The 27,534-nt window shown below is 47.0% G+C and overlaps 1 protein-coding gene across 1 annotated transcript in view; it reads right to left on the bottom strand.

Annotated features, from left to right (window-relative positions):
- The window catches only part of LOC126474540 (serine/threonine-protein kinase 33-like), a 61,519-nt gene that overhangs the window by 2,942 nt on the left and 31,043 nt on the right, over positions 1–27,534 (bottom strand). The gene's annotated exons all lie outside the window — the stretch shown is intronic.

Raw genomic sequence — 27,534 nt, 5'->3', positions numbered from 1 at the left:
TCACTGACAACTACGCTCTCATTTGCCGAGACGATAGTTAGCATAGCCTTCAGCTACGTCATTTGCTACGACCTAGCAAGGCGCCATAGCATTTGATATTTATCTTATGAAGCATGTACAATCAAGAGCGATGTTCGACAGTTGTGGATTAAAGTTAAGTATTCCAAGAACTACGTTCTTTTCTTTATAGGATAATTACTTTACCTTGTTCCAGAACTCACGCCCGTCTGCGTGTAATTAAACGCGTGCATTTCGGCCTCCTCTAGCAACACGGTGTTGGCTCTTCTGCCAGCACTTCAGTGCATAATAACTGAGTGTAGTCATTGGAGCCCCACATAGTTTTATGTGTGTTGCATATTCTTATGCACCTCATACGAGTGTGTGTTGTAAGTACACAGAGAACTTTTCAGTGCGTCCATATAGTGCGTAACAATTTGATTGTAGGCACTGGAGCCCCATAACATTTCATGTGCGGTGCATGATCTTGTGCAACTTGAATGAGTGTATGTCGTAATCGGACATCTAGCTTATTAGACACTGGATGTCACGAGTAGGTCGGTAATATGTGTTAGTAATTGGTAATGTTCACGGGTATCCACAATAACTTATGTTTGTTCTGTAATCTTATGGATCTTCTACGTATGTAATGTGTTGAAGAACAGTTGCCGGCCGAAGTGGCCGTGCGGTTAAAGGCGCTGCAGTCTGGAACCGCAAGACTGTTACGGTCGCAGGTTCGAATCCTGCCTCGGGCATGGATGTTTGTGATGTCCTTAGGTTAGTTAGGTTTAACTAGTTCTAAGTTCTAGGGGACTAATGACCTCAGCAGTTGAGTCCCATAGTGGTCAGAGCCATTTGAAGACCAGTTGGCTTGCTAGACTTCATATGTTAGGAGTAACGCATCTGTGTACTGGGCGGCTGCACCAGCGGAAACGTCTGCTACTAACTGAAAGCACACTCTGTTTCCACTACTGAGCTGTTTCAGGTTAGCTATTGCGGTATTTTCTGTGCCTTGTGTTAGCTAGCGGACTGGGACTCGAGTACCAAGATCTATATAACGGCGCTATTCTGGTTGGAAACATACGGGCTCCTGCCAAGGGAATCTTCGTTCCTAAATATTGTATTTACAATAATTATTGCATATCTGTACTTTAATAGGCTGTCATACCCAGAGTGAATGTTGATGTCTTTCGTCTCCGCACTGTTCTGAACTTGCTGCACTGGTTTGTGTTCTATGCTATATCTTTGAATGTGCTAGTAAATTTTAATTGAACGTTTTCTTGAGTGTCTTCTTATTTTTCTAACTTTTGGAGTAATGCTATTTATGAAATTAATTCCTGTCCCAAGATCGCAGTACCGATTTGTTGTTTTACGCTATGATACTGAAGACTAAGCTCAGTTTTAAAGTAAACGTTCTCTTTCTGGCATTATTATCAATTTTGTGATTAATGTATTCATGAAAGTAATGAGTGTAACTTATTATACAGATCAAATTAAAACTGTAGTTACATCAACAAGCGAGGAATTGAGCTTCTTCATATTATCGCGGCGTAAAGACTGTTCCATAAAATTTCGCGCTTGCAGCTGCATAAATTCGACTTCTTCTTCTTCTAATATTTCGGCTGAATACCGTGCAGCCATCTTCAGAGTGAGGCGAGGTGACTGACGTTCTAGTTTTTTTTCTTTATTGTAATTTCATTCCCCCGCCCCATATGGGAAGGGGAGGGCTGGCAGCGACACAGTCCACTGCTCTTCAGCCAATTGTCTATACAAAAATACAAAAGGGTGATTACATAAAAAGGGGGGATAAAAAGGGGGGACATGAAAAACACAGTAAATGGAGATGTTGGGGGTTAAAATATACACTAGTGACATGTACTGGGGGACAGTTAAAAAGTCGTTATAAAGTTAAAAGAACACAGCTGGCAAATCAAAGTGCACTTAAAAAAACACTGGAGGTAAACACAAGCTAAAAATCGGCCACAGGATAAAAATCACACAGAGCACAACACTTAAAAAACCACTGGAAACGACGGAGTACTCACGAAGAATAAAAAAAAAAAAAACGTTGGTAGTGACCTGCAGAGGGTCTGGAGGAGGCTAGAGAGGAGGGGAATAGAGGAGAGGAAGGTGTGGTGGTGGGGCTGGGGGGTGGAAGGAAGAGGAAAACAAGGGGGCAGGAGGCTCAACAAGGGGCAGGGCGGGAGATGAAGAGGGAAAGGCAGGAGGGAGTGCAGAGACACTGAAGGGGAGCACAGGAGAGGGAGGGGGTGTAAGAGACGAAAAGTCACTTAGGAGAAGAGAGGGGGATGAGAGGGAGTTTGGAGGAGGAGGCAGGAGGAAGGTGGGGTTAGAGTTGGGAGGAGGGGTAGACGTTTGAGCAAAGTTCATCATCCGGGAGGGGTAGGTGCTGGAAGTTGCATTGGGAAACGAGGTGGAGGGTATGGAGATGGAGAGAGGGCTGGACACAACGGTAAAGGTGCGGCAACAGTCTGGGGTGGAGAGGATGGGGGAAATCAGGGTATGGGGGATTAAGTCAGCAGGCAATATACAGGGTGCGGATGTGTTCGAGGAAAAGGAGAAGGTGGGGGCGGGGGATGAGGTCATAGAGGATTTGTGTGGGTGATGGAAGGCGAGGTGGAGTGCATGGCGCTCAAGGATTTGAAGGGCGTTATAGAACGTGGGAGGGGCAGAAATCAAGCAACGCTGGCATAACAAAGGATGGGGTGGATCAAGGATTTCTAGGTGTGAAGGATGGTGGAAGGATCAGTCCTCATGTCTGGCTGGACAGGAGTTTCTGGAGGTGGAGTCTGTTGTGGGCTTTGTGTTGGATGGTAAGCAGACGGGGAGTCCAGATGAGTTGGCAGTCAAGGGTGAGGCCAAGGTATTTGAGGGTAGGGGTGAGGTGGATAGGATGGTCATAAATGGTGAGGCAGAAATCATGGAGATGGAAGGAGTGGGTGGTGTGGCCTATGATGATCGCCTGGGTCTTGGAGGGGCTGATATGAAGAAACCACTGGTTGCACCAAGTGGTGAACGGGTCAAGGTGGGTTTGGAGGGTACATTGTGACTGTTGACAGGTACGATAAAGTGCTAGGAAGGCGGTGTCATCAGCAAACTGGAGGAGATGAATAGACAGGGGAGGTTTGGGCATGTCAGCAGCGTACAGGAGATAGAGGAGAGGGGAGAGGACAGAGCGTTTGGGCACGTCAGCAGACTGATAGAAGGTACAGGAGTTGAAATAGTGGATAGTGACATAGGAAGCAATGAGAAGGAGGAAATTGGTAGGGAGAGCATAGGACTGGAGTTTGAAGAGGAGCCCTGGAGACCTGACATGGTCGTAGGCATTCTGGAGGTCAAGGGAAACAAAGATAGTGGAGTGATAGGAGTTAAGTTGGAGGGAAAGAAGATTGGTAAGGGTAATGAACTGATCATTGGCTCAGAAGGAAGGCCAGTAGCCAAACTGGATAAGGGGAAGGTGGTGAAGGTTAAGGTGGCAGTGAATATGGCAGGAGAGGATGGTTTTGAAGACCTTACTGAGCACAGAGGTGATGCAGATGGGACGATAGGAAGAGGTATCAGAGGGGGGGTTTGATGGGCTTAGGGAATAGCAGGACATGGGAAATGTTCCACAAGTCAGGGTAAAAGCCAGTACAGAGGACATTTTACAGGGCAGCAAGGACAGCCAGGAAGGCCTGGGAGATTCCTTCAGGTGGCAGTAGGTGACACCATCATGACCACGGGCTGTGTAGCATTTGGAGTGTTGGAGTGGAGGACAAGTGTGATGTCATGTGTGGTGGTGGGAGTGTTGATGTCTGAGGGGGTAACTGATCCAAGTACTGGAAGTTAGGGGCGAGTGGTGGGACAGAGGTATCAATGTGGTCAAGGATGGTGGGGAAGAGGGAGTAATCAAAATGGGGATTGTCAGGAATGAAGAAGACCTCATAGAGGTGGGAAACAAAATAGTTAGCCTTACTGAGTTTGTCAGGGAAGGGGCGATCGTCGTGGAAGATAGGGTAATGTGGGGAGGGATGGCTAGCAGTAAGGTGGTGGAAGGCTGACCAGTACTTGGAGGAACTGACAGGGAGGGTGAAGTTGAGGCATGTACATGTCTGGCTCCAGTTACGGCGTTTCTTTGCTGTGATGAGGTTCTGGATGTGTTGCTGTAATTGCCAGCGGCTGATGAGTGTATCCCGATCACAGGTGTGGAGGAAGGAGCAGTAGAGCCTGTGGGATTCATGAAGAAGAAGGCCGGCCTAGGAGCAAGTGTAGAGCAGTGAGGGTGGATGAGTTTGGCAGGGACATGGGCCTCCACAGCGTCAGTGATGGTCTTCTGAAGGAAGGAAGAGGCATGGGTGATGTCAGCAAGACAATGAAAGGTGAGGGAGAGGCTTTTGACCTGTGACGCAATGGATTCCCAGTAGGCATTCCAGTCGGTGCAGTGGTAGTCATGGATGGACTTTGGAGGGGCAGCTGGTTGGGGGGCTGCAGGGGGGCCACGGGCAGAGGAGACAGTGAAAAGGATGAGGAGGTGGTCACTACCAATGGGATCAAGGATGTACATGGTGATACGACCAAGAGGGCTGGGGGAAGTGAGGATAACATTGGAGGTGGAGTTACTTTCAGGATGGGTGTATTGTAGGAGAGGAGCAAGGTCACCATGGAGGGTGTCAAGGAGCTGATGCCACTGCCGAAGGGTGGCAGGGTCAAGGCTGTGGACATTGAGGTTGGCAGCAATCACAAAGATGGAGAAGGTATGGTCAACATGGGAAATGAAGTCGTTGGGGAGAGGAACTGCAGGACGGATATAGATAGTGGCACAGGTGATGGTGAGGAAGGGAAAAAAGATGCTGAGGAGAAGGTGTACATTTGGGTCACTGAGGAGGGTTTGTGGCCAGACAGGTGCCTCAGGCGAGGGGAAGGGGATTATGCTCCAGCACATGCTCTGTCCTTTTAAACCTGTGGACTGCACCACTGTGCATGCGGCCACAGATACACAAGGCGCCACAGACATTGATCAGTGGCAAAGAAGTATGACATAAGCATGGAATTAGATCTATGGTTGCACAGTCGATCCACACAGTGACATTGATGTATCACTGCGAGCTGCCCTGTTGTGACATCTGTGTGAGTCTATTATAGAAATTGCCGGATTCCATGATTTGTCCAACCGACAACTGAATTTCAATGCTTCTTTCACTACTGAGTCCCAGAAAGATGAAGTCGAGGCTAAAATTTCGACGTTATCGTACACAATAGAGTGCCCAGGGTCAATACAGTGCTCCGCCACCATCGGTTTATTTGGTTGTAAGAGCTGGGTGTACCTGTGGAGCTCTTTGCATCTCTCTTGGATTGTACGTGTCGTCTATCCGATGTATGAACGGCCACACTCAGAGGGGATCTTGTAAACCCCAGGCTTCCAGAGCAGCAAATCATCTTTAACAGAACCCAGGAGTGCTGCTGTCTTTGGTGGAGGCCGAAAAATCACTTTCACTTTGTGCTTACTGAGGATCCGTTTTATTTTTGACGATGGGCTTCCCACGAATGGCAGAAAATCCATGTCTTCTTCTGCTTTCCTTATACACACTGTTGGTTTCAATAGTAGAGCTTAACGTATCTGCTGTGGAGAGTACCCATTGGCTTCAAAAACTCTTCTCAGGTGTAGAAACTCGTCCTCCAGACTGCTCTCGTCAGCAATGACGTGTGTGTGCTCTGTGTACCAGAGTTCTGAGTACACTTATAATCTGCGAAGGATGGTGGCAGCAAGTAAATATAAATCCGTATGGGTCGGTTTTCGGTATACAGTTTGTCCCAAAATGCCATCAACTTTGTGCCGTACCAAAACATTCAAAAATAGAAGGCATCCATCTTTTTCGATTTCCATTGTGAACTGAAATTATCTGTGGATGGATATCAGGTGGTTTAAAAATTATTTTGACTTGTCCTCGCCTTGGGACTTCAATACAAACGTGTTAACAACATACACTCCTGGAAATTGAAATAAGAACACCGTGAATTCATTGTCCCAGGAAGGGGAAACTTTATTGACACATTCCTGGGGTCAGATACATCACATGATCACACTGACAGAACCACAGGCACATAGACACAGGCAACAGAGCATGCACAATGTCGGCACTAGTACAGTGTATATCCACCTTTCGCAGCAATGCAGGCTGCTATTCTCCCATGGAGACGATCGTAGAGATGCTGGATGTAGTCCTGTGGAACGGCTTGCCATGCCATTTCCACCTGGCGCCTCAGTTGGACCAGCGTTCGTGCTGGACGTGCAGACCGCGTGAGACGACACTTCATCCAGTCCCAAACATGCTCAATGGGGGACAGATCCGGAGATCTTGCTGGCCAGGGTAGTTGACTTACACCTTCTAGAGCACGTTGGGTGGCACGGGATACATGCGGACGTGCATTGTCCTGTTGGAACAGCAAGTTCCCTTGCCGGTCTAGGAATGGTAGAACGATGGGTTCGATGACGGTTTGGATGTACCGTGCACTATTCAGTGTCCCCTCGACGATCACCAGTGGTGTACGGCCAGTGTAGGAGATCGCTCCCCACACCATGATGCCGGGTGTTGGCCCTGTGTGCCTCGGTGGTATGCAGTCCTGATTGTGGCGCTCACCTGCACGGCGCCAAACACGCATACGACCATCATTGGCACCAAGGCAGAAGCGACTCTCATCGCTGAAGACGACACGTCTCCATTCGTCCCTCCATTAACGCCTGTCGCGACACCACTGGAGGCGAGCTGCACGATGTTGGGGCGTGAGCGGAAGACGACCTAACGGTGTGCGGGACCGTAGCCCAGCTTCATGGAGACAGTTGCGAATGGTCCTCGCCGATACCCCAGGAGCAACAGTGTCCCTAATTTGCTGGGAAGTGGCGGTGCGGTCCCCTACGGCACTGCGTAGGATCCTACGGTCTTGGCGTGCATCCGAGCATCGCTGCGGTCCGGTCCCAGGTCGACGGGCACGTGCACCTTCCGCCGACCACTGGCGACAACATCGATGTACTGTGGAGACCTCACGCCCCACGTGTTGAGCAATTCGGCGGTACGTCCACCCGGCCTCCCGCATGCCCACTATACGCCCTCGCTCAAAGTCCGTCAACTGCACATACGGTTCACGTCCACGCTGTCGCGGCATGCTACCAGTGTTAAAGACTGCGATGGAGCTCCGTATGCCACGGCAAACCGGCTGACACTGACGGCGGCGGTGCACAAATGCTGCGCAGCTAGCGCCATTCGACGGCCAACACCGCGGTTCCTGGTGTGTCCGCTGTGCCGTGCGTGTGATCATTGCTTGTACAGCCCTCTCGCAGTGTCCGGAGCAAGTATGGTGGGTCTGACACACCGGTGTCAATGTGTTCTTTTTTCCATTTCCAGGAGTGTACTTCCAAAACACTCTGGGCTTCAAGCTAGCAGATTCCAGCGCCTTAGCCTCGAAGTCCTCCATAAAATAAAGTTGGCCACCAAGGGCGTAAAAGGGCAACCCATGGCGACACTATGAGTCTGTTCATAAAATTCGTTATTGAATACAAAATATGTCGAGGTAAAAACATATTTAAACAAAGCAGAAATCTCTTTAGCGAATGTTTTTCCAGTGAGAAACAATGATTCCGAATGACGAACCTTTGTGAACAACGACACTACATTGAAACTGACTAACATATCAGAATTGTTCAGTTTGAGTGATTCCAGTTCGACGATGAAGTCGACTGAGCTACGTATGTAATGAGCGCATTTTCCCACCAGAGGTCTAAACAACGACGCTAAGTGTTTGGCACAATCATAAGGTGGAGAGCCTATGTTACTCACTATCGGACGCAGAGGAACACCATTCCAGTAGATCTTTGGACGTCTATAAAGCCTTGGAGGAACCGCACCACTTGGTTTCAATCTTCGCGCAACTTCTGGTGGGAAGGGGAACGATTTCAGAAGCGAAGCAGTCTTCCTTACCACCTGGTTGATGGGGTCTCTACTGATCTTCCGTTATGTGCTGTCACTCAGTATACTGTTCATTTTATCATGATAGTCGTCACGAGACATTAAAACAGTGGCATTACTTTTATCAGCTGGAAGAACCACCGTTACGGTATCCTGGCGAAGCTTGCGTAGTGCAGCTTTCTCTGCCACAGTTATGTTACTCCTTTGTGGGCGAACCTTCATAACTGCTCGACATGTTTCGCATCTTATTTCTTCTGCTGATTCCGTAGAAACAGAACGAACAGCTTCTTCAACGGCGCTAATGAAAGCTGGTAGTGGTAAAATCTTTGGCGTGGGTGCAAAGTTCAGTCCTTTACATAAAACCGTCATCGTAGCGTCTTCCAAATCTTTATCCGTCATATTAATGATGGAGCGTCGAATAACAGTTTCTTGCTGCAAAGGCGTCTCAAGCCGGCTAAACTTTGCCGTCTGTCATGATGTGGCTACCTGACGAACCCAGTATGACTTGGCCCACGTTATACGATCAGTCCAGTTCCATGGATTGTAGGGTAGCTCCACAGATATCTTTAGATGCAGGCGATAAAGTTGTTCCGAAATCACGTCCAATTGTAAAACGGATCCACTCCTTAACAATAGCAGCACCAGCTTTCCTTAATATCCTATTCATGGCAATCGACTTTACAAAATGTTGTAACGAGGCAAACTTTGAAAATTCGCCATGGTCACGACAGCTTGATAAAAAACTTAAAAAGCTCAGTTAGCGCCTCTCTCAAGTGTCTTAACTTATCCAACCGGCGAACACTGAAAACCATCTCCTCCCCGTAGAGGTACTTGATGTGCACCTTCATATTTTCGCGGCGCAAAGTCTGTTCCATGAAATTTCGGGCGTGTACTCGCATAAATTCGACTTCTCCTTCTAATATTTCGGCTGAATACCAGCCAGCCATCTTCAGAGTGAGCCGTAGTGACTGACGCTCCAGCACTTGCTCCGTCCTTTTAAACCCCCGGACAGCATCTCTGCACATATGACCACAGATACACATGGCGCTTGTATATCTGTTGCCGCATGCGCATTGGTGCGGTCCGGGGGTTTAAAAGAACGGAGCAAGTGCTGGAGCGTCAGTCACCTCGGCTCACACTGAAGATGGCTGGCCGGTATTCAGCCGAAATATTAGAAGGAAAAGTCGAATTTATGCGGGTACACTCCCGAAATTTTATGGAAGAGTGTGTAACTGTTGTACTGTTAAATCAGTCAATCGATTCCACCCTTTTATTTCAACAAAGTAGCTTTCCTGCTCTTACTGTCAGAGTACATTGGAGCAGTTTTCGGCATACGTACAACCTTACACTTCTAAGTCTTTGAGGTGCTTAAGTGACTGGCATCTGAAGACACCACGCTGGCTCATATAGGATAGGCAAAGTACGGAACCTCTGGTAAAGTAGTCCTGTCTTCAGTATGAAAGGACCCAGTTTCGATTCCTCATGCCTACTAAGATTTTTCTAAGGTGGGAAGGTCTGGAACGCGGTTTCTACCCAATTTTAACATTCCAAATGAGAAAGATGGAGAAGTGACTCGAAGAAAATTTTTTACCCCATCCATCATTTTGTGCAGATAAATCTAGTTTATATTGTGTAACAGTAGAAACAACACGGTGTTTTGATTGAATTATGTGCTGCACAGTTATTTTAACTTCGAATGCAACACACATTGGCTGTAGCCAATGATTAACAGGAGACTGTTCCACACATTTTTTTCTGCACTATATGCATCCAGACTTGATGTCCAGTGCATACATTTATGCTCATAAATAATAATAAGCTCACCATTAACAAGGTTGCGTTGATGGATGACAGATGTCATCCATCAACGCAACCTTGTTCTGATTCACCAGAGGAATATTATATTTATTATTTAAAAGAAAATCTTAAGTATCTAACCATGTATTACCATCACTACTAATATCTTCGAAAATATTGTAGTGTCGCGAAATAGTAAAGAGTGGAAACGTGGAATATTGTCAAAGTTTCGTTGCCTATGCCGAGAGCCAGAGGCAGTAGGTTAGCCAAGAGGTAAGAGGATTGCACATGTATCGGAATGTGTCGTCACGTAGGGGCAGTGACTTGGTTACACACAACAGGCGAGAGAGAATTGCATAGCACGCGGGTTTGTGTTAGACGGAGACTTTCGTAGAGTGTAAGGCAGAAGTATAGTGTCAGCTGTACTGCATTTCACAACTTTGCGTAAGTCGGCCATAACAACACGTAACTCTGTCGCAAGAACACCTAAGGGGCGAGTACGACAGATGAATCAGTAGTATAAGTGGAACGAATGTGTTCATTACAAATGAGCGTGACGTCAGGACGTCGCTCGTGCTTCCTTTAAATACGCCAGCTTTGATAGCAACAAGGCACTCACAGTTAGACTTGCAGTGAGATGTGTACTGCATTGCTGCGTAGCGATCAGCTCGGTGATCGACATGTTAATCTTTCTTAAGGAGATGTGGCAGTAAGGGCGGCCCATCCAGCAGCAGATGTGAGGGGACAGTACCAGCTCTGGTCCTCTCTGCTGCCGCAGTAAATCATCAACCCAGGATTAGCAGACATCGCGGCAGACTCGCTCGCCGCCAATGCTGACCACAACAGTGAGCTGTCGTCGAGATCGTGAGGGGCCTAGGCCCTGTGCATCCGCCATCACAACCGGGTGAGCCGACGACACTGGGGGACTGCAGCCCGTTCCGCTCGTCCACCGCGGACGAGCCACCAGGAGGAGCAGGGAAGAAGATGGGGTGTGATAGAGTACACTCCGCACTACGAGAACGCTTCTCATGCCAACAGCGCCGGGACTCCAACCCGGAGCCTCCTACGCGCAGCGGCCTGCTGTCCGCAGCCGAGCCGGCCGGCCAGCCGGGCGCCACCAGCCACGCGCGGCCGAAGAATGATATAAGGACATTCCTCCACTACATCACAGCACACGGCCCTGCACTAGCAAGACTGGTGCGGCCCGGAGCTGGTGTCCACCGCGGACGAGCCACCAGGAGGAGCAGGGAAAAAGATGGGGTGTGATAGAGTACACTCCGCACTACGAGAACGCTTCTCGTGCCAACAGCGCTGGGTCTCCAACCAGGAGCCTCCTACGCCCAGCGGCCTGCTGTCCGCAGCCGAGCCGGCCGGCCAGCCGAGCGCCAACAGCCACGCGCGGCCGAAGAACGATATAAGGACATTCCTCCACTACATCACAGCACACGGCCCTGCACTAGCAAGACTGGTGCGGCCCGGAGCTGGTGTCCACCGCGGACGAGCCACCAGGAGGAGCAGGGAAGAAGATGGGGTGTGATAGAGTACACTCCGTACTACGAGAACGCTTCTCATGCCAACAGCGCCGGGTCTCCAACCCGGAGCCTCCTACGCCCAGCGGCGTGCTGTCCGCAGCCGAGCCGGCCGGCCAGCCGAGCGCCACCAGCCACGCGCGGCCGAAGAACGATATCAGGACATTCCTCCACTACATCACAGCACACGGCCCTGCACTAGCAAGACTGGTGCGGCGCTGAGCTGGTGTCCACCGCGGACGAGCCACCAGGAGGAGCAGGGAAGAAGATGGGGTGTGATAGAGTACACTCCGCACTACGAGAACGCTTCTCGTGCCAACAGCGCCGGGTCTCCAACCCGGAGCCTCCTACGCCCAGTGGCCTGCTGTCCGCAGCCGAGCCGGACGGCCAGCCGAGCGCCACCAGCCACGCGCGGCCGAAGAACGATATAAGGACATTCCTCCACTACATCACAGCACACGGCCCTGCACTAGCAAGACTGGTGCGGCGCTGAGCTGGTGTCCACCGCGGACGAGCCACCAGGAGGAGCAGGGAAGAAGATGGGGTGTGATAGAGTACACTCCGCACTACGAGAACGCTTCTCGTGCCAACAGCGCCGGGTCTCCAACCCGGAGCCTCCTACGCCCAGCGGCCTGCTGTCCGCAGCCGAGCCGGCCGGCCAGCCGAGCGCCACCAGCCACGCGCGGCCGAAGAACGATATAAGGACATTCCTCCACTACATCACAGCACACGGCCCTGCACTAGCAAGACTGGTGCGGCCCGGAGCTGGTGTCCACCGCGGACGAGCCACCAGGAGGAGCAGGAAGAAGATGGGGTGTGATAGAGTACACTCCGCACCACGAGAACGCTTCTCGTGCCAACAGCGCCGGGTCTCCAACCCGGAGCCTCCTACGCGCAGCGGCCTGCTGTCCGCAGCCGAGCCGGCCGGCCAGCCGGGCGCCACCAGCCACGCGCGGCCGAAGAACGATATAAGGACTTTCCTCCACTACATCACAGCACACGGCCGTGCACTAGCAAGACTGGTGCGGCCCGGAGCTGGTGTCCACCGCGGACGAGCCACCAGGATGAGCCGGGAAGAAGATGGGGTGTGATAGAGTACACTCCGCACTACGAGAACGCTTCTCATGCCAACAGCGCCGGGTCTCCAACCCGGAGCCTCCTACGCCCAGCGGCCTGCTGTCCGCAACCGAGCCGGCCGGCCAGTCGGGCGCCACCAGCCACGCGCGGCCGAAGAACGATATAAGGACATTCCTCCACTACATCACAGCACACAGCCCTGCACTAGCAAGACTGGTGCGGCCCGGAGCTGGTGTCCACCGCTGACGAGCCACCAGGAGGAGCAGGGAAGAAGATGGGCTGTGATAGAGTACACTCCGCACTACGAGAACGCTTCTCGTGCCAGCAGCGCCGGGTCTCCAACCCAGAGCCTCCTACGCGCAGCGGCCTGCTGTCCGCAGCCGAGCCGGCCGGCCAGCCGGGCGCCACCAGCCACGCGCGGCCGAAGAACGATATAAGGACATTCCTCCACTACATCACAGCACACGGCCCTGCACTAGCAAGACTGGTGCGGCCCGGAGCTGGTGTCCACCGCGGACGAGCCACCAGGAGGAGCAGGGAAGAAGATGGGGTGTGATAGAGTACACTCCGCACTACGAGAACGCTTCTCGTGCCAACAGCGCCGGGTCTCCAACCCGGAGCCTCCTACGCCCAGCGGCCGGCTGTCCGCAGCCGAGCCGGCCGGCCAGCCGGGCGCCACCAGCCACGCGCGGCCGAAGAACGATATAAGGACATTCCTCCACTACATCACAGCACACGGCCCTGCACTAGCAAGACTGGTGCGGCCCGGAGCTGGTGTCCACCGCGGACGAGCCACCAGGAGGAGCAGGGAAGAAGATGGGGTGTGATAGAGTACACTCCGCACTACGAGAACGCTTCTCGTGCCAACAGCCCCGGGTCTCCAACCCGGAGCCTCCTACGACCAGCGGCCTGCTGTCCGCAGCCGAGCCGGCCGGCCAGCCAGGCGCCACCAGCGACGCGCGGCCGAAGAACGATATAAGGACATTCCTCCACTACATCACAGCACACGGCCCTGCACTAGCAAGACTGGTGCGGCCCGGAGCTGGTGTCCACCGCGGACGAGCCACCAGGAGGAGCAGGGAAGAAGATGGGGTGTGATAGAGTACACTCCGCACTACGAGAACGCTTCTCGTGCCAACAGCGCCGGGTCTCCAACCCGGAGCCTCCTACGCGCAGCGGCCTGCTGTCCGCAGCCGAGCCGGCCGGCCAGCCGGGCGCCACCAGCCACACGCGGCCGAAGAACGATATAAGGACATTCCTCCACTACATCACAGCACACGGCCCTGCACTAGCAAGACTGGTGCGGCCCGGAGCTGGTGTCCACCGCGGACGAGCCACCAGGAGGAGCAGGGAAGAAGATGGGGTGTGATAGAGTACACTCCGCACTACGAGAACGCTTCTCGTGCCAACAGCGCCGGGTGTCCAACCCGGAGCCTCCTACGCGCAGCGGCCTGCTGTCCGCAGCCGAGCCGGCCGGCCAGCTGGGCGCCACCAGCCACGCGCGGCCGAAGAACGATATAAGGACATTCCTCCACTACATCACAGCACACGGCCGTGCACTAGCAAGACTGGTGCGGCCCGGAGGTGGTGTCCACCGCGGACGAGCCACCAGGAGGAGCAGGGAAGAAGATGGGGTGTGATAGAGTACACTCCGCACTACGAGAACGCTTCTCGTGCCAACACCCCCGGGTCTCCAACCCGGAGGCTCCTACGCCCAGCGGCCTGCTGTCCTCAGCTGAGCCGGCTGGCCAGCCGGGCGCCACCAGCCACGCGCGGCCGAAGAACGATATAAGGACATTCCTCCACTACATCACAGCACACGGCCCTGCACTAGCAAGACTGGTGCGGCCCGGAGCTGGTGTCATCGCTACGAGTCAGCGAGCACTTAGGGAAGATCATTGATATCACCAAGCTCAGCCAGCCTGTGTTACGCCCGCCACATTGTAATCGGCAGGAATAAAGGTGTAATAGTGTTTCTTTGGCGTTTCTGTCGCGTCCACAGTCATCTCCCAGCATCCTGACAACTGGAGAGGTCACCGCTCGGAATCCAGTCCACCGTAGGTGACGTGGACTACAGGGGCGCCTACAATATTTGGAACTTTTATGTGTTAAATTAAGCTATACGTTTCTGCGCAACAAAATTTTACATGGTGTGCTGGAAACTTGATTAGTAGATATGTCCATGATGAAAGTCTATAACCAAGTATCAAATATTGTGGGATTTCAACTACTGGGAGATTTTAGCTGCTGTTAGGGGGCAGTCTCAGCTACTCCTCTCATTCACTTTGTAAGAAATTATAAAGTTGTTATCTCAGTAAAGTAAGTATGACCGACAGGGATAGAGAGAGGAAATTTCCTGTTACGTATAAATCAGTGAGATGAAATTTACAACTTATGGTCAAGATGATGAGGCAGATGTGGAAATACTGTATGTGATTTTTTGACGTTGCTTTCTACATCTACATCTACATCTATACTCCGCGAGCCACCTTACGGTGTGTGGCGGAGGGTACTTATTGTACCACTATCTGATCCCCCCTTCCCTGTTCCATTCACGAATTGTGCGTGGGAAGAACGACTGCTTGTAAGTCTCCGTATTTGCTCTAATTTCTCGGATCTTTTCGTTGTGATCATTACGCGAGATATATGTGGGCGGTAGTAATATGTTGCCCATCTCTTCACATGTGAGATGAAGTTTAATGAGGAGGTAGTACAATCAATAAGGTAGATGTGGAAATATTGTAAGTAATTTCTTGATGTTGTGTGGACACATAAAATGAATCAAGTTGTCCTGACATTGTAACAACTTGCCTTCAAAAACTGCATCAGCTTACCCCAAACACCATTAACTTGTCTCAAAACTTTATCACCTTGCCTTGCAACTTTAACAACTTACCCCACAACCTGAACAACTTCTTCCCTGAAATTATAACAGTTTGTCCTCTGACACTGGAACAATGTGTCTTCTGAAACGATAATAACAAGTCCCCAATAAAATTCATCTCTCTGAGGTATACATGATAGTAAATTTCCTCTCTGTAATGTTTGAGGCAACGACTTTACAGTGTATTATATAGGGAATGAAAGAAATACAGTTCTCCCAGCAGCTGACACACTCCCACACCACCAGCCGCTGTCATATATCTGATTTATACACCACAGTAATATTCCTATCTCTATCTATCGCTTTGTGAGACTTATTTTAATAAGGGAACACCATTACAATATATTGTAGAGGGAATGAAAAGAGCACAGCTTTCTCCAAGTTTCCACCTTGGAACAGCAGAAGGTGACATTTTGAACTGCAACACGAAGTTAATTCATGGCACAGAGTGACTATAAAGTTCGACTGACTTTTATATCACTCGAATTTTTGGGGAATTTACCTGTGGTGAGTAATATTCTTTACTCTGGTAACTTTCATTTACAAGTGTACTTTAAGCTGTAAGTTAGATGAGTAGATGTGTGTTTTGCAATGCTATAGAACCAATTATTATGCATTTAGATAAATTTGATGCGAATTACAGAGACTGGACGTTTAGTAACCTGTAACTTACGAGGTGCGACAATAAAGTAATGAGACTGATGTGAGAAAAAAATGTTGCTTAGCGTTTTAGTCAAGTTTAGTGATGTCTCTTTCAAAGTAGTTCCCTTCTGATTGCACACACTTTTTCCAGCGCTTCTGCCATTGACGGTAACATTTCTGGAGCTCATCATCTGTAATATCCTCCAGGACCCTCGTCACAGCTTTTTGGACATCTTGTGTTGTTTGAAAATGGTGTCCCTTGACCTTTGTTTTGACTCTTGGAAATAGAAAACAGTCGCGTGGAGCGATATATAGTGAATAAGGTGGCTGTGGTAGTACTGAAATTTGTTTTGAGGTTAAAAATTGGTGTACTGACAGAGCAGTACGGGATGGCGCATTATCGTGATGCAGAATCCAATTATCAGCAATGTTGGCACTGACACGAAGAACTCTTTTATGAAGTCTTTCTAAAATTTCTTTGTAGTAATATTGGTTAACTGTTTATCCAGGAGGCACCCACTCTTTATGAACAATTCTCTTGGAATCAAAGAAGCACACAGGCATGCATTTCACTTTCGACTTTGACATGCGAGCTTCATCTTCAACATTCGTTCTGCCTTCACTTAACATTTTATGCCAACGAAAAACTTGAGCTCTTACCATAACCTCCTCTCCAAAAGCCTTCTGAAGCTTACCGTAAGTTGTCGTCGCGTTTTCACCCAATTTAACGCAAAATGAAATGGCATACCGTTGCGCAATATTATGAAGTTCCATTTCCGTGACGAGAGACGAACATGTGTTAACTTATTACAGCACAACTCACGACTGAGCAGTTGCATCAATGTGCCGCTTGGACTAGAAGCAGCTTATAGACCAAGGTCAAAGATGTGCCTACGCAAGCCTGCAGGGTTGCCACATTTTGCAAAGAAAATTAGTCTCATTACTTTATTGTCGCACCTCGTATTTTAATAGTGCCAAAAAGCGAGCTGCATTAATATTAATAAGTAGTACTGTCATTTGAGATGTGGAAATATTTAATTTGAAACTCCATTATGCTGGCAAAGTGTGGTACAACAATTGATCTTGGCCAATAACAAGTGCAGTTTAACCTATAGATTTTTAAAAGTAGTGTTAGAATGTAATCCACATGAATTTTCTTATAACGTTGTAGAATAATTAAAATACGACGGTAGTGCCATGTGTGTTTTGTGCTGGAAATCTTTCATATTTTGAGAAATATTGTCGTTGGAAATGTTTCATCTCTGTCTAGTTCCATAACTGTCTTCGGCCGTGATGTGATGAGTATAAACATAGCAGAAGGTTTTCTTGCTCTTACAAAAAAATACGTCATTATAAAAAGGTTCATCATACCTTCTTTCTTCCATAAAAAAATCTCATTTCGGCAGTTTGTTCTTTAGCCATGTTGTATGTGGGTGTGTGTTTCTTATGTCATGTATTTTCTTAAGATTTTAGTATTATTAGTAGTTGATTATGAGAAATAAAAGATTTAGAGAGCTTTGGAACCACAGTCAAATTGTTGAATTTTCCAGTCTTCTTCAAAAGTCGTTATTTTACCTAATCTGAGCTAGACCGCATCATGTGTGATAAAAAGCAATAACTGCCATCAGTACCATCCACTATATTTATAGTTTAGGGCATGATGCAGTATCTTCAGCCTGATGAATTGGTGCTTGCAAAGGTGAAGCACTATTAAAAAAGCTGTCAAAAGTATTTTAGATATGGAGATGGTGTTGCAACACTTCACAAGCAAAGAACTAATTCTATGTGGAAAATTAGTAATTTGAGAGTCCACTGTACTTCGAACCATCTATTGTAACGATATCGAACTTCGTAAATTCATTAGTGCTGCTTAAACTTTAAGTTCATGCTACAAACTTCGTGTGTGTGTGTGTGTGTGTGTGTGTGTGTGTGTGTGTGTGTGTGTGTATGTCTGTGAGTATGTGTGTGTGTTGCCTGTGTGTGTGTGTGTGTGTGTGTGTGCATGTGCATGCATGTGTTTGTGCGTGTATGAAGAAAAAGTAAACCAAAATTTCTAAATTTAAACTAAACTTTTGTAAAACACATGACATCTTAATTACTTTGTAAGAGAGCACATATGTATGGTACTCCATGTATGGAATGCAGAGGTATATATGTGTGCGGGGGGGGAGGGGGGAGGGCAGGTATTTGTGTGTATAGGCTAGGGGGGACAGTGTGTGAGTATGTGGGTGTACGTGGTGCAGAGGTAAATATCTTTGAACACGAAGGCAATTCTAGGGAAGCTTATTTTTTTCGGGAATACCGCATATCATCGAAGTTTTTGGCATTTTTTGTGCCGTTCAAGTAAGTGACTCCTCATTCTAAAATATTTTAATACTGTGCTCTGATTTACTGGAGAAACGGAGAAGGAGGAGAGAGAGAAGGGAAGGGATAAGGGAAGGGGAGGGGATAGAACTACAAAGCAAAACTGCTCTAGTTCCACCATCTTAATTTTTTTAATTTCAAACCATCACCGCGATCTTGCATTTTTAAACTATCCTGGATTTTTCTATGTCTGCTATACAGTCTGGCATGAGAAATGCACCATAGTAGCTATAGATATATTACTAGGATGGTTTGCGAAACATCTACATGGATTATTATGCTCTTTTAGACCACAGTTAACTAGATTGTTAACCGTACCTTGAAATTTACCTAGTGATATGTGCGCGTCTCATACCCAGCTCTCACATATATCACGATGAGTCCTCGACGCTTTCGTTGCCTTTTTGGTGGTCATTTCAGGATGTGTCCATGGTACCATCAGGTCGAAAGGGAGTGTTTCAGCTATGTAGATGTCTGTAATGTTTTGTAAGCGTGGCTCTTCCTCTCACATACGAGCTGCAGCAGGAAGTCCACAGATTTCTCCCAAAAATAAAAACTGTCTGCTTGCCATTACTTCCAACACAGTCGTTCTCGGACACTATCCATAGACTACATTAGTGAGACCTCTTAATACATGATTGAGAGTTGCAGAGAATAATTAGAGACAAAAGGGCTGTAAGGCCAAGTGAATGCAATATCGAGAAATCAAACGTAGAGACTTAAAGCACAGCGACGTTTGATGGTCAATAGTATACGATATCTTTCAAGTGTGGATGACACTGCTAAGGAGAGATTGTTCGTAATCGTCGGCCTTAACGACTACAAAGGGAAAATGAGTATCTATTCTACTCAGCACAGCTGGGAGCATCTACAGACCATCTGTGGTCACCTTAGGCAACCATCTACAGAAAGTACTGGAAGAGATCAGAGGCACTAATAATCAATGTAAGAGAATTATCCGTATTAAATTTAAATGTGATTCAGTCAGTAAGGCGTGGCTATACGAAATTCGTTAAATCAAGAGTGGGAGTAAACTGTAAGCAGTAATAGAAAACAGTTAATACTGGAACGGAAGATGTTCTAATGCTGTGCGAAGCCTGAGGCTAAACCGACAGTTACTGTCGCTCTGTAGTGAGTAGGCACCCGGGCGCTATTGTGAGGTTTCAACAGTTCTCAGGCTTAGAGAGCCAAGTGCGCAAAGTTGCGTGTAACTTCTGTTACGTAAGATTTATGTGCGAACAGATCAATCTTATCAATTAAGTTTCAACTGTATTTTATATTATCTCCTTAAAGTACCATTATTATCCTACATATAAGAGGGCGTGCCGAAAAGTTATACCTTCGAATTTACATGAAAATTCTTAAAGGATTTTAAAGAAAACAAGCATTGTTAACTTTTTATATTTTTACTCCTCCTTCTACATATTTATTGCTCAACATACTCACTCTTTATTTCTAACGAGAGGCCACATTGTTATTGCTGTCGCTGAGGTATGTTTGACTTTGTTGACCGAGCCACAACCTGTGCTTGCAGCGCTTCATCAATATGAAAGTGAAGTCCTCGAACGTGCTTTTTAAGTTTTGGAAACAGATGAAAAATCGGATTGACGCAAGTCAGGACTGTATGGAGGATGACAGATGACACTGAACCCAATGTGTTGGGTAGCTGGAGATGTCACAGCGCTCGTATGTGGTCGGGCACTGTCATGCTGAAGGAGAGGGTGCTCCAGGTGTGATGAACACTTTGAATTCGAAACTGTTTTCGCTATCGCTTGAGCTTTGTCCCGCAGCTACGCAGGGTCAGCCATCGTTAATCGGATTTGGCATGTTAATGTTTAAGGGGTGGAACATGATGACCAGCCCGGTATTCATCTAGCATGATGTGGAAAACCGCCTAAGAATCACATCCAGGCTGGCCGGCACATCGGTTCTCGTCGTTAATCCATTGGGCGGATTCGATCTGGGGCCAGCGCACCTACCCGAGTCCAGGAAGCAGCGCATTAGCGCTCTCGGCTACCCTGGCGGGTAATTCGAAACTGTTTTACAGCATTCTATTTCTCACGCATCGACGTAATTATTTTACACACCGCCATGTTACACGCTACAATTCATAGTCATCTATTGGCAGAGAGCTGTAGATATTTAGACCAGAAGAATACAGAAGTAGAATGTTAATGACTTCTGTTTTATTTAAAAAGCTTAAAAATTCCGAAGCATTAATTTTTAGCACGCCCTCATATTAATACTAGAATGTATATATTCTTTTTTAATTTTCTAATGTATACTTTACTCTATGTAATAGTTTTTAATGGATTCCCACAGAACATTTTAGAAAATAAATATAAACTACTTCCATGTACAACATTAACACTGAATTGCAAAAGTAAGACAATTGTGTGAAATTCTTCAGCTGAAGGTTATTATGGGACAACTATATTTGATCACAGCATTGGTTTCTCGATGAGTGCGTATTACCCCGTATTTTACAGAAATGTTTCAAGAGTTGTTTAATTTACATTAGCCGACAAAAATAGTGAAGCACCCAAAAGAGGAGGAGGAAACGAAACATAACTTCATGGGTTGAGAGGATATGTGATGTTATTGCAGTGATTATAAAATCGAGACAAATTTATAAAGAACTTCGCAATACGAGTTCACTTGGCAGTATGACTTATGACCTTTCTGGCATGGAGGTAGGCGCTGCTTCGATTGGGAAGGATGTCATAAAGCAGTTGTATCCTGTCCTGAGGCTAGCTGACCCACAAGTGTTGTAACTATAGTTCAATTCTTTTATCTTGGCGGCTCGCGCATGCCCGCCCAGACGCGGGAGACTGCTGCGTTGCCAGTTGCACACGACGCACGCGCCAATAGAAGCAGCGCCATAGTATAGCTAGTTCGCAAGCTTACGTTTAGGGGGGAGCGTGCAGTTCATGAAGTAAAGCCACCATGGCCGCATTAACCCTTTCGCTGTTACAAAGACGTGCTCCCTGCATTCCGCGCTGTGCGCGATTTTGTCACTGCACTGCTCGCCTGTGCAGACACATGGTGTTCCCACTGCTTTGACACACTTATCATTCGATTCCACAAAAACTATTTGGCCCAAAAATTAGATTTTTACATGTCTTCTTGACTGATACCTTCCCCCGTAAATGACTTTATTTTGTTTCGTCGTTCAACGCAGTTATTATGCAGCATTAAATGTAGTAAACCATTGCACGAAATTTTGAAGATTTTGCAGAGGTAGAAGTCCATAGCGTATATTTCCGTATGGTCGAATTTAGTTGCCACAGTGTTGAGAATGAAATGTGGTCAAGATACCTAAATTTCATATAAAATTTACTGTATAACAATATCTCATTTAAGTACCACATAGGTGTCGTATGTAATATTGAGAAATATTCCGTCTTTCGCGACTGTAACAAAAGTTTTATTTACACTGAGCACGTTTGGCTTTATTTTAAAGCACTTCAATGAATCAAAAGGAAGTAGACAAAATACATTAAACAAAACTGTGGACTTACAAAAACATTAGGACTTGAATTTACCGTCTATCAGTGAAGTGCTCTCAGCTATGTCAAATATAATTTTTGTGTGTGGCACACACAAACACCATTTATTTGCTAAAACACTGATCAGCCAACACAAACGTTGAATAGTGTGTTACCACAGCACAAAACTACGAAAGGTGACTTGGCAATGGAGGAGACAAAATACTGTCCACTGAAGATGCTTCAAAAGAGAGAAACGCGTCTGGTGTAAATAAGTCGCTTATTACAGTTGCAGAAGAGAAATATATTTCTGTAACATTGGTAAAATTGCGACTGTGGAACAAAAACAAGAAAGACAACATGAGTACCATTGTGTATGTGCCATATCTTTCATTGAGTGAAGTGCTTTAAAATAAAGCCAAACGCGTCCGGTGTAAATAAAACTTTTATTACAGTCGTGAAAGACGGAATATTTCTCAATATTACATACGACACCTATGTGGTACTTAAATGAGATATTGTTATACAGTAAATTTTATATGAAATTTAGGTATCTTGTCCACATTTCATTCTCAACATTGTGGCAACTAAAATCGACCATACGGAAAGTATACGCTATGGACTTCTACCTCTGCAAACTCTTCAAAATTTCGTGCAATGGTTTACTACATTTAATGCTGCATAATAACTGTGTTGAACATCGAAACAAAATTAAGTCATTTATGGGGGAAAGGTATCAGTCAAGAAGACGTGTAAAAATCTAATTTTTGGGCCAAATAATTTTTTGTGAAATCGAATGATAAGTGTGTCAAAGCAGTGGGAACACCATGTGTCTGCACAGGCGAGCAGTGCAGTTATGACAAAATCGCGCACAGCGCGGAATGCGGGGAGCACGTGTTTGCAGCAGCGAAAGGGTTAATGAAGAGACAAAGCACTAGAAATTTCAAAAAATTGCATTCAAACGAATATAATTCATGAAGTAAGGCACTTCGATATTGTTTTTAAATAATTAAAGTACTAAGCACCGCACAAGGTTTGAACTCATAATGTTACGTGTAGAAGCCAAACACCTTAACCATTACGCTAACGCAGATTGCCTGACAACAGTACACAGTAAGGACTCTAACAAGTCACACAAAATACTGACAAACGCTTTTGGTATGACTATGAATTACTCACGCTTCGTCGAAGTACAATAGGAAATAAACAATTACCGCTCTTCTTTAGTGCGGAAAAGCGGTTCGTGAGATTGATTCAAACACCTTTCCTTGCTATCGCCTGAATTAGGAGTCTTATTTCTTGTTTGGTTTAATTAATTAATAGAATATGAAGCAATTGGTATAAAGAACGCTTTTTCCAAACTTTCTATAAAAGAAAGTCTGCTATCAAGACATTGCTTTTGTTCTATTACTTTATTTATGACTGAACGTTTATAAAACTGAAGACACTCGTCCATGCTATGCACTGCAGTCGAGATCTGGCAACGTCGTTCTCTGTTCATTGGCTGACTGTGTTTTGTGACGTCAGATGCGCAGAACGAACCTTAACTCGGCTGCCAACATAAATGACGCACACTTTAGTCCTTGATATCCTGGATACAGGTGATGCGATAAAGTTAACGTCCAAACTGATACCACATGTGTTCCATTGGGGACAGATTTGGGAAGCTTGATGACCACATGTATACTCCAGCATCACAAGGCAGTTTATGGACACGAATGACATATGTGGACGAGCATTGTGCTGTTGAAAACAGGCACTACGATACAGCCACAAGAGATGTAACACATGAGGATGCAGGATGTCCATGACGTAATGCTGTCTCCATAACCACTGTCAGGCTGTACCTGAAGTAATGCCCGACGACTCCCCGCACGATGACACCAGGAGCAACAACACAGTTGCACCTCTCAAAACGTTGGGAGAATAATTTTTTCCCAGGTCGCCGCCACGCTAGCTGCTATGATCATCCAGTATAACGCAGAATCGGGATTCATCTCAGACTGCAAGTGACACCATTCATGTTTCCTGGTGATGAAACCACTCCAAACAGAGATGTTGGTGTTGTGGTGTTAACCGCAGGTAACGCATGGGATGGTAGTTCCCTTCTCTGGCTACTACTAGTATTCGATTGGTAGTGTGGGATGACACAGAATGCTGAAGGGAGCGTATTACTTGTTTCTGGGTGGCAGGGGCAAATGTGAAGAGTTTACGATGAACTTGTATTTGTGAAACGTGTTTGATGGGATAGAGGACGATTAGTATGTCTGCCCCAAGCCCGCGCGGTTGGCCGCGCGGCCTAACGCACGTCTTTCCAGGCGCAAAGGAGCGCCTGGTCCCTGGCATGAATCCGCCCCGCGGACTTGTCTCGAGGCCCAGTGAGCCGGCCAGTCTGTGGGTGGTTTTTAGGCGGTTTTCCATCTGCCTCGGCGAATGCGGGCTGGTTCCCCTTATTCCGCCTCAGTTACAATATGTCGGCGACTGCTGCGCAAACAAGTTCTCCACGTACGCGTACTCCACTATTACTCTACCATCCAAACATAGGAGTTACATTCGTCTGTTGTGAGACGATCCCTGGGGAGTCCACCAGGGGCCGAACCGTGCAATAACCCTGGGTTCGGTGTGGGGCGGCAGAGGGGTGAAGTGGACTGCGGTAGTCGAAGTGGGGTTGTGGACCACTGCGGCTGCGGTGGGGACGGAGCCTCTCCGTCGTTTCTAGGTCCCTGGTTAACATACAATACAATACAATACAATGTCTGCCCCACGTTCCCACGCAGACCAACATTGGGCCACTTCACATATGAATGGCCAACAAATGTGGATATTGTACGATTGCACTTGTCGATATAATGGAGACTCACAGTGAGGCCCTTTTTTAGCTCTGTGTGGTGCTAATAACGCTATCTCACCCGAGTACACGGCTTCTCTGTGTCCTTCACAGTAATCACTCAAAATCTGACGCTATTCACAACTGTTATATACTATACAAGACCTGGAAACGACACTAATGACGAACAACACTGATGCACTCTGGTGGCCATTCTACCTGTCACAGAGTATATTGCAACTCTGGTCGTTAACATAATCGTCGTACTTGTACGAAGTTCCTCCGACATCAGATCATGTCTTCTTGGTGCTTCATTTTTTTGTCAGGCGGTGTAATATGAACCAGCTGATAGCTACAACAGTCTCATGCAACCGCAAGCACTGTTAGCCAAGACCTCTTGGGTGTATGTAACTGGGCAAAGAAAATAGAGTTTGTGCAAAAACATACCACATCGCTAGCAATCCTCTTAGAGCACATAATCGATTTGTATTCTAATAATTCAGTTCATATCGTTATAGTAACTGTGATGTAAACCTAAAAGTTATAATGAGAAGGAAACTCGAAGTTAAAAGTAAACATAGACAATAAGAAAGAGGAAGAAGGGACAGACAGTTAAAACTTCATTAAGACTTTGTGTAAGTGAAAATGTTTAGAGTAAGTAAGAATTAAAGAGACAACTAAAAACATTTCGGGAAAAAGCTGTGAGGTAGCTCTGAAACTAAGTTCATGTGCGTAATCTGCTAGATGTGTACCTGGCATTGCCCGGGTATGTGTTTATTCTAGTCTACTATTAGTCCTTATTCTTCTTCCCCCTGTCTCTGTCCATCTCCTACTTCACCGTCCGCCTGCTTAGCAAGGTGGTAACGTGCTCTCCTCCCATGCAAGCGGGCCCGGATTCGATTCCCGACCGGGTTGGAGATTTCCTCAGCTCGGGGACTGGGTATTGTGTTGTCCTCCTCATCATCATCATCTCATCCCCATTCCCAGGCCCAAGTCGCCCAATGTGACGTTGAATGAAATAAGACTTGCACTTGGCGGCCTAACTTCCCCGAATAGAGGCCTCCCAGTCCACGATGCCATACGCTCATTTCCATTTTCTCCCACTTCACCTCCTCTCCGCCCATCTCCTGCATCCCCTCTCTCTGTCCACCTCCTCCAGGTCCCTCTCTCTGTCCACCTCATCCTGTCCCTCTCTCTGTCCCTCCATCGCCTCCTCTGCCCTCTCTCTGCTCATTGCCCCCTTCCAATCTGTGTCCATCTCTTCCTCCGCCTATCAGTGCCTATCTCCTCCTTCCTCCACGCTATCTCTCCATTTCCTCCTCCCCCCTTCTCTCTCCACGTTATCACACTCACTGCAGTAGAGATTGGTTCTGAGCCCTACAACCTTTCTTTCCAGATTGTAACTAATAGCGTACCAAATTTGACTGAATTCGTTCCAGGGGTTTTGGACGTGATTTTTACCCGTGAGTTTGGCCGCAAACGCACGTCACATGTTTTTAACGTATATTTAAGATATTTCACACGTACATGTATTCATATTTCACCTGTATGTCTAGTAAACTTCGCCCTGCAGTTTCATTTTTACGCAGCTCAATGTTTATGACGTCATATCTCCTGAACTATGTGCTGTACAATGATATAATACATGTGCATCCAGTGTTATATGTGGCTACTGACAACGAAGTGTGTTGCGAATAGAGTTAGTAGTAAAGAAATAATAACTTAAAACATCATACTTGATGCGGCAGTTTTTTAGGCGTATTACGTTCTATTTCCTGAACTATGTGCCGCGCGGCTACACCGCACGGACTAGGGCGTCTTGTCTAGGGCGTCTTGTCTCGGTTTGGGCGGCTCCCCCCCCCCCCCCCCGCGTCGGAGGTTGGAGTCCTCCCTTGGGCATGGGTGTGTTTGTACTCCTTAGCGCACGTTAGTCTAAGTTACATTAAGTAGTGCGTAAGCTTAGGGACCGATGACCTTAGCAGTTTGATCCCACAAGACCTTACCACAAATTTCAAATTTCCTGAACTGTGTGTTGTACAACGAAATATGTTTTTGTAGATACATTCAGCAGCGGATGCTGTCTGCGAAAAGTGTTACGAATAGAGTTAGTAGGAACGAACTAATAAATTTAAACGTCCTGAATGATGCAGTAGTTTTTCACGCATCTCATTGTTTATGGCGTCTTATCTCCTGAATCAAGTGCTGTAAAATGGTGCAATGTTTCTAGTGCATTCAATGGGATACGTGAATAATGACTGCGAAATGTGCCGCGAATGCAGTTAGTATTAAAGAAGCAATAAACTAAAACGTCATGCTTCATGCGGCAGTTTTACTGCGTGAACAGCAAATATACAGTAAGCGATAAGCTTAGATCGAGAAAAAGTTTCTGAAAGGTTTGAAATGATGTGTAAAGTTAGTTGCAAGTCTCTAAGTGCTCTCATTCTCATATACTTCATGAGGAAATTATGGGTATCTACGCGTCGTGAGCTACACTGCTTTTTCAATCCCACCCGCACCCCTCTTACAGGTACGTGGTTCTTACCCCAACAGCGATTACTTCCAGACAATATGTTTGGGATGCTAGAATCAGAAGTTTTGTCTGTGTTTCTGATGTAACAACGCTACACGCTATGGCAGATATTTGGCGTTGTATTTGCTGACGAGCTGATAATGCAAAACATTGCATCCAATAATCGCTTCTTCCTTCAGATCAGCTGAAGCCAGAGCATCAAATGACACGTCCACCCTCGTGAACATAGGTGCAACACTTACATTCTAGTTTTAGCTCTCATCCAGTGTTATACCAAGATACATAGCTAGGAAACAGAAGAACAAAAATGGTTCAAATGGCTCTAAGCACTATGGGACTTGATATCTGAGGTCATCAGTCCCCTAGAACTTAGAATTACTTAAACCTACCTAACCTAAAGATATCACACACACCCATGCCCGAGGCAGGATTAGAACC

The sequence above is a fragment of the Schistocerca serialis genome, chromosome 4, assembly GCF_023864345.2.
Source record: "Schistocerca serialis cubense isolate TAMUIC-IGC-003099 chromosome 4, iqSchSeri2.2, whole genome shotgun sequence".
In the NCBI taxonomy this organism is placed as follows: Eukaryota; Metazoa; Arthropoda; class Insecta; order Orthoptera; family Acrididae; genus Schistocerca; species Schistocerca serialis.
The sequence above is the reverse complement of the archived record's forward strand: the minus strand, read 5'-3'. Positions and strand labels throughout refer to the sequence as shown.